Consider the following 9,146-nt stretch of genomic DNA (forward strand, 5'->3'; position numbering starts at 1 on the left):
TGATTTTAGGAAGTGTTCCTCCAAACATCAGGCCTTACAGATATCCCTACGTCCAAAAGAGTGAAATTGAACGTATGTTTGCAGAAATGCTAGAGGCTGGTATAATTCAACCTAGTCAAAGTTCTTTCTCTACTCCAGTAGTATTGGCTCACAAGAAGGATGGATCATGGCGCATGTGTCCAAATTATAGGGAGCTCAACAAGCTCACTATTAAAGATAAATTTCCCATTCCTGTCATTGATGAATTATTGGATGAATTGCATGGATCAATTTACTTCACCAAGTTGGATCTTCGTTCAGGATATCATCAAATCAGAATGAAGACTAAAGACATTCCAAAAACAACATTTAGAACTCATGAGGGTCATTATGAATTTTTGGTGATGCCTTTTGGCCTTACTAATGCACCATCTACATTTCAAGGTTTGATGAATTCCATTTTCAAACCCTTCCTTAGAAAATTTGTGTTAGTATTTTTTGATGATATACTAATCTACAGCAAGTCTTGGAAGGATCATGTCCAACATGTTGACATGGTGCTCAAACTATTGGAGGAGAAACAATTTTATGCAAAAATTTCCAAATGTTTCTTTGAAGTACAATAGGTGGAATATTTGGGTCATATTGTATCTCATGAAGGTGTTAAGGTATACCCTAGCAAAATTAAAACCATTAAGGAATGGAAAATCCCCACATCCATAAAGCATCTACGAGGATTTCTCGGGTTGACAGGGTATTATCGCAAGTTTGTTAAGAATTATGGGAGAATAGCAGCACCTCTAACAATATTATTGAAGAAAGATGCATTCTCATGGACTCCAGAAGCAACAAAGGCCTTTGAACATCTTAAAGAGGAAATGTGCCAAGCACCAGTCTTAGCTACACCGGAATTCACAAAAACTTTTATTGTGGAATATGATGCCTCAGGAAATGGAATTGGTGCTGTATTAATGCAAGAAAAAAGACCCATTACTTTCGAAAGTCGTCCAATCAAAGGAAATTATTTACACAAAGCTATTTATGAGAAGGAAATGTTGGCAATACTACATGCACTTAAGAAATGGTGACCCTGCCTAATGGGAAGACACTTCAAGGTAAAAACAGATCATGATAGTCGTAAATACTTTTTGGAACAAAGATTAGCTTTAGAAGAGCAGCAAAAATGGGTCACAAAGATGTTGATCTATGACTTTGAAATCATCGACAAAAAAGGGAAGCAAAATGTTGTGGCAGATGCACTCTCAAGAAAAGATGAGGATGTGGAAGCATTTCTTTGTGCCATTTCTATTATCCAACCAGATTGGATAAACGAAGCAAGGGATGAATGGAAGAATGATGAGGAAGTGTGGGCACTCATTCAAAAGATACAACGAGATCGCAGTACATCTGATACATTTAGTTTGAAAAATGATTCGTTATGATACAAGGATCGGTTATACCTATGTAAGAATTCCCAACTCAAACAAAAGATTCTTAGGGAATTGCACACCTCTCCCTTAGGAGGGCACTCAAGATTTCTAAAAACCTACCAAAGGGTTAAGAAGGATTTTTTTGGGATGGCCTTAAATCAGATATTCAAAAGTTTGTGGCAGAATGTTTGGTTTGCCAACAAAATAAAGTTGAAATAATTAAGACCCCAGGACTATTACAACCTTATCCATTCCAAGTCAATTTTGGGAGGAGGTTTCAATGGATTTTATCACAGGTTTACCCAAGTCTGAAGGAAAAAGTGTTATCATGGTGGTAGTTGACAGACTTACCAAGTATGCACACTTTTTTGCATTATCTCATCCATTTAAAGTGAGTACAGTTTCTACTGCATTTATGGAAACAATTCAAAGGCTACATGGAAACCCAAAGATTATTGTAAGCGACAGAGATCCCATTTTCACTGGAAATTTTTGGATAGAATTTTTTTATTGTCCTGGGACTCAGTTAGCTCATAACTCAGCTTATCATCCTCAATCTGATGGGCAAATTGAGATAGTAAACAAATGTTTGGAAGGATATCTTCATTGCTTTGTATCTGATAAACAGACACAATGGGTCAAATGGTTGCCTCTGGCTGAATGGTGGTATAACACTTCCTTCCATACTGCAACAAAAATGACCCCATTTATGGCACTTTATGGATATCATCCACCATCCATCACATCATATTTAAGAGAAAATTCTAAGGTTCAATCAGTGGAAGATCACATCGAGCATGAGCAACAAGTTCTCCAACTCTTAAAGGATAACCTTACCATGGTGCATAATAGAATGAAACAGCAGGCAGATCAACATCGCAGCGAAATAAGTTTTGATGTAGGTGACTGGGTATTCCTATGGCTACAACCATATAAACAAATGTCCCTCAAGCAAGCTAAAAAAGATAATAAATTATCACCAAAGTATTATGGTCCGTACAAGGTGTTGCAAAAGATAGGTACTATGGCATACAAATTGGAACTTCCTGCAGCTTCCTGAGTGCACCCAGTTTTCCATGTTTCATGCTTAAAGAAGGTTATAGGTGACAAGATTCTAGTTCAAACAATATTGCCAGAACTTGATGAGGAAGGAAAAATCATATTGGAACCTGAAGCAGTCAAAGAAACAAGAACTCGACAACTACGAAATCGATCAATTTCAGAGTATCTCATCAAGTGGAAGAACTTACCCGTTGAAGATTCCACATGGGAGGATGAGAATTTTATACAGAAGCACCCAGAACTACTCAAGCGTTGAGGACAACACTTTTTTGAAGGAGAGGGGCATGTTAGGTCCCTATAATACTAGTGATTCCCCCATTACTATTGTCATTGTATCCCTTATTGTTATTGTTGTGCCCCTATTGTCCCCATATTGTTATTATTGTGCCCCATAGAATCCCACTATTGTTATTTTTGTGCCTTTATATTACTATTGTTAGGTCGGCTTGGTTATATTGTGACCCCTTAAATTCCTATATATAGAAAGGAGGTTGTTTCATTTGTATCATCCAAGGATTGTTCATTTTTGTAATGTAAAGGAGGTTGCCCCCTCGAAGAGGCTGAATTCTAAGGCATTGATCTATATTTTTATCTTTTTGTGAGCTAGTTTCCTAACACATCACTTCCTTATTTTATTATTATTATTATTATTATTATTATTATTATGTATGTTAAAATTATTATTATTATTACTACTACGTATGTTAAAATCAGAGATATTAATATTATTATTAAGACTTATATAAAAAATTGAAATGTTTTGAAATGCAAATTGGGAAGGGATTGTTGACTGCATGGGGGAAGACGGGGACAGGGGAGCCGAGAAATCGCAGGGATCAGGACTAATAACCCGACATTGAGAGGGCAAAGAATCATATGAAAGAAGAGAGGGATGAATGACAGCACAGGGATCAAGACAGAGAACACGACATTGGGAGGGTGAAGAATGAGGTGAAAGGCGAGAGGGATGAGTGATGGCGAGGAAAGAGTTGATGGACATGACCAGGATCGGGGAATGGATCAAGGGAAGGGCCAGGGAATGGGTTAAGGGATGTGGGTCGGAGAGGGAAGGCAAGGGCAGGATGGAGGGGGCAGCGGGGACAAAGGGATCAAAGTGAGGGATATCTAGATAGGCTTGTGACACTGGTAGGGAAGAAATGTAGGAATCGGAAAATCGATGAGAGATAGAGAAGTCAAGTAAACTAGATTAGTAGAGGAGGCGAAGGGTAGGTGTTACAGGGAAAAGTGTCAATGCAGAACTGCTAATCCCACTAAGGCTGGTAGCTACATTAGAAACAAACAAACTTAAAACTACTTTCGTCTTCCTTTATGAAAGATAGATGAGATAAGAATAAAGGAGACCAACCTCTGTTTTGCGCTTGGTTCCTTGCTTGATTCCTCTCTCTTCTGGTAGTCCTTTGCTACTTGCTTCCTTGTATAAACAGCTTCACAGAGTACCTGTAGAATCAAAGCAGCATAACACTATACGAGAACATAGATCTATTATCATAAACAATATAGGATCATATGTAAATTGACCATACAAATGCACAAAACATAAATCATACAAGAGTATGGAGGAAAAATTGAATAGCTTTATTGATAATCAAGAAAGAGCCAAGAGAATTACAACCAATTGTTCTGACCCAGCATCATCCTCTCAGAAAGAAGCCCTTCTTCACCTCATAAAAAGCTTAGATCACCCAACACTATGATATTGCACCAATAAACCAGCAGCACTTCCTTACAAGATACAAAATTCCAGCCTCTGGATCTCTGGGATGAGGGATCCATATATAGATGTCTGCAAGGGAGGTGAGTCAGCTTTTGAGATTTGATTAGTGTCTCCCCTCTGATAGTTCTTGATTCCACTTGGAGATTGATGATCTCTTACTCATCCCTGGTCGAATTCAGAGAGGCAAGTGTCACAGGAGAAGTTTCTGGAAGATTCCATGCTTTTCCACCTTGCGGATTGACCCTGCCATTTGTCTCTTCTCGCCCATCGCACCCCATAGAAGGGCTTTTTGAAATGCAACGCACCTACTGTGTGTATTCAGGTGAGATGCAACGCACTTTGCCTGTGGAGCAGGTGAAATGGTTCAGTTTTGACCAGTTCTTAGTAGTTTTTCATGGAGAACTTCTGGGAGAAGCTGTAATCAGTTGACCTTGTTCTTTTAGGGGCTGGAAAAACACCTTTAGGGACTTAGGAGCCCTTGGTTTATGGACATTTATGCTTGGGGTTGCAGTGCCCAAAAATTTCTATAACAGTTGCCCCCTAAAGCATGAGGTCATTAATCTTTTTGATGTCGGGTGAAATTCTTTATCATGAGGATCCGAAGTTCTTTCAAGCTGGAAGGAGACTTGTAATAAGATACAATACAATACATTATCTTCATAATATTTTCATGATCTAGCTGAGGTGGGCATTCCCATGCTCAGCTTTATAAATTCATTTTTCATGTACATGAGACAGACAATCGTCTGAGTGTAGACTGATGATTCTGGTAGAGCCATCATCCCTTAGATTGGATGATTATCTGTGCAGCAATGATGTACATTTGATGTCTTTATTTTCCTGAATATATATCGCAGCCCGGATGGATGAAACTAGAACCGGGGTCTTCAATCTCGTTCAATCTTCACTCAAAGTACAAGTCGATCCATGTGAGAGATGTTCTGGAGTCAAACATGGAAAGACATCGCCTGATTACCAGCCAATGATGTAAGTTGTTAACAGGCGCGAGAGGAATCAGCGATAATGATAATGATCCTCAAGGTACTGCAGTACAATTCACGTGGTGTGAATAAGGGACTTGGTGTCGAACACCACTCAAAATCTTTCGGTCTAAGGCCATTGATGTAAACCTGTCGCTGGAAGTGAGAAACTTGCCATTGAGGCACGCAAGCTTCAAAGTACTGAAAGGGTTGTTCCTAGATCGAATTCTTGGATAATGAGCTGATGTCGACAAGAAGCGATCCGTCATAGGAGGGCCTTAATGAATCCCACATCAATGACATGGAACGGAGCAAATGATTTTAATGGAGGTGAAAACGATCTGGTGATATAAGGTTCAGGGTGGTGGTCATGAAAGAATGGAGCATAAATGTATTGCAGCGGGTCAGACACAGGTGAATTCTCTGAGTGACTTCTCTTGAACATATCGGTGACGCTGACATGATGGATTGGTAGCATTAACCCCAAATGTGGATGGTGTGATGGAACCATGGTGATGTGACCAGTGAATGGAACAACCCAACCCGACTTGGATGCGGAGTGAAAGTGTCATGTTCAAGAGTGACTTGCTACCAACAAAGTTTCTTCAAGTTTTCTTCCCAATTTTTCCCCAGTCATTGTTGACCAGTACCTCTTTATTTTTGTCAAGCTTGAGTAGGATAACATACGCTTGTTGTATAATTTTCCCTTTGGGCAAACCCATCGCTATGTTTTAACGAGCCTAGCGATAGTGAAACTCGTTCTTGTCTGTTATGGACAAGTTTGTCGCTATTAGGTTTTAACGAGTTTAATGAAAAAGATAACTCGGTCCTTTTCAATTTTAGAGAGTCTGAAAAGTGACGTAAAGGAAACTCCAAAAATCCTTTTTCGTCATCTAATCCCTTAATTCCAAAAAAGTATAAAACAATACAGAAGGGATGAATTTTCGGTACTTTTAACGAGCCGAACAAAACAAGCGCTCGACCTTTTTGTGTAATAATCCCTCAGGTCCAAAAAGATTAAAATCTAAAGGAGGGATTGCACTTCTGGTCACTTTAACGAGCTGGAGAGGCCAATGGCTCGACAATATTTTCATATTTTACGAGTCAGTTGAAAAGAGCTTAAAGGAGACTCGTCTTTGAGGAACGCGTGATAAATTCGGGTAGCAGCTGATTCCAGGTAAGGTTTGGAATTTTCCAATAATGGCAGTGTCACAAGGATGGCTAACAAGATCACTCTTCGCAGTTGTTCCTCAAAAGGGGTAAACAATCAAGTGGAGGTCAATGATCGGCCAATACAGAGTGGAGGTGGCGATGAGAACACGACCAAGGCTTTAAAGGCTGAAGTACTACATTCACGATGGTTATTTACCAGAAATTGGTTCATTTTTTATTGAGCTTAAACGCTGGGGGAAACTTTTGCTCGCATCACCATGGTTCCATCACACCATCCACATTTGGGGTTAATGCTACCAATCCATCATGTCAGTGTCACCGATATGTTCAAGAGAAGTCACTCAGAGAATTCACCTGTGTCTCACCCGCTGCAATACATTTACGCTCCATTCTTTCACGACCCCCACCCTGAACCTTATATCACCAGATCGTTTTCACCTCCATTAAAATCATTTGCTCCGTTCCGTGTCATTGATGTGGGATTCATTAAGGCCCTCGTATGATGGATCACTTCTTGTCAACATCAGCTCATTATCCAAGAAGTCGATCTAGGAACAACCCTTTCAGTACTTTGAAGCTTGCATGCCTCAATGGCAAGTTTCTCACTTCCGGCGACAGGGAGTTTCACTATTGCTAGGCTCGTTAAATCATAGCGATGGGTTTGCCCGAAGGGAAAATTATAGAGCAAGAATATGTTATCCTGCTCAAGCTTGACAAAAATAAAGAGGTACTGGTCAGCAATGACTGGGAAAAAATTGGGAAGAAAACTTGAAGAAACTTTGTTGGTAGCAAGTCGCTCTTGAACATGACACTTTCACTCCGCATCCAAGTCGGGTTGGGTTGTTCCATTCACTGGTCACATCACTATGGTTCCATCACACCATCCACATTTGGGGTTAATGCTACCAATCCTATGTCTCACCCGCTGCAATACATTTACGCTCCATTCTTTTATGACCGCCACCCTGAACCTTATATCACCATATCGTTTTCACCTCCATTAAAATCATTTGCTCCGTTCCGTGTCATTGATGTGGGATTCATTAAGGCCCTCCTATGATAGATCGCTTCTTGTCGACATCAGCTCATTATCCAATAAGTCGATCTAGGAACAACCCTTTCAGTACTTTGAAGCTTGCATGCCTCAATGGCAAGTTTCTCACTTCCGACGACAGGTTTACATCAATGGCCTTCGACCGAAAGATTTTGCATGGTGTTCTACGCCAAGTCCCTTATTCACACCATGTGAATTGTACTGCAGTACCTTGAGGATCATTATCATTATCGGTGATTCCTCTCGCGCCTGTTAACAGCTTACATCATTGGCTAGTAATCAGGGGATGTCTTTCCATGTTCAACTCCAGAACATCTCTCACATGGATCGACTTGTACTTTGAGTGAAGATCGAACGAGATTGAAGACCCCGAATCTAGTTTCGTCCATCCGGGCTGCGATATATATTCAGGAAAATAAAGACATCAAATGTACATCATTGTTGCACAGATAATCATCCAATCTAAGGGATGATGGCTCTACCAGAATCATCAATCTACACTCAGACGATTGTCTGTCTCATGTACATGAAAAATGAATTTATAAAGCTGAGCATGGGAATGCCCGCCTCAGCTGGATCATGAAAATATTATGAAGATAATGTATTGTAATGTATCTTATTACAGGTCTCCTTCCAGCTTGAAAGAACTTCGGATCCTCATGATAAAGCATTGCGGGGTAACCTTGAAACTCTATGTCTCTATACCTGGGGGCATGCAAACCTTTTGGCATGCAAGCGAAGAGCGACCATTTATCTTTTTTTTGGATTGGTCGTTTCCTAACTTGCATAAAGAAAGGAAGTGGGGCAAAGCTTTGAAAAAATGTCGTTTTTAGATGAGACATTCTTATTATACGACTGGATCGAGCAGTTTTAACGCGGAATTCATGCTCGTTAAAAAATAAACATAAGCAATGAGCAAATGTTTCCCCTAGCGTTTAAGCTCAATAAAAAATGAACCAATTTCCAATAAATAACCATCGTGAATGTAGTATTCAACCTTTAAAGCCTTGGTCGTGTTCTCATCGCCACCTCCACTCTGTATTGGCTGATCATTCACCTCCACTTGATTGTTTACCCCTTTTGAGGAACAGCCGCGAAGAGTGATCTTGTTAGCCATCCTTGTGACATTGTCGTGATTGGAAAATTCCAAACCTTACCTAGAATCAGCTGCTACCCGAATTTATCACTCGTTCCTCAAAGACGAGTCTCCTTTAAGCTCTTTTCAACTAACTCGTAAAATATGAAGGATTGCCGAGCCATTGGCCTCTCCAGCTCGTTAAAGTGACCGGAAGTGCTATCCCTCCTTTAGATTTTAATCTTTTTGGACCCGAGGGATTATTACACCAAGGATAATTTTAGGGGCGAATGTTCGCCCTTTGGCGAAATTAAGGGGTTTTAAATTTTTAGTGGGCGAATATTTTGTGTCATAGTACATTTTTACAAATCACCTCAAATAGCCCACCTTATTTTAAGGGAGAGGGTAAAAAAGGTAAATTTAGCCCTTGAAATTAGGACTTACAACCTTCCATTCGCCCATTTTCAAGAATAGGTTTTATTTAAGTGAATCCATTCGCCCATTTTCAAGAATAGGTTTTATTTAAGTGAATCCTATGGGCCAAATACCATATTTATAAAAGAGGTATGGTAAATTAATAAAAATATAAATAAATGAGAGGTATGGTAAATAAATAAAACATTTTTTATATTTACTCCATAAGTCACCTTATATACAT

The sequence above is a fragment of the Pinus tabuliformis genome, chromosome 3_1 (genome assembly GCF_031772625.1).
Source record: "Pinus tabuliformis cultivar Carrire ecotype Pingquan chromosome 3_1, CPIR1, whole genome shotgun sequence".
Lineage (NCBI taxonomy): Eukaryota > Viridiplantae > Streptophyta > Pinopsida > Pinales > Pinaceae > Pinus > Pinus tabuliformis.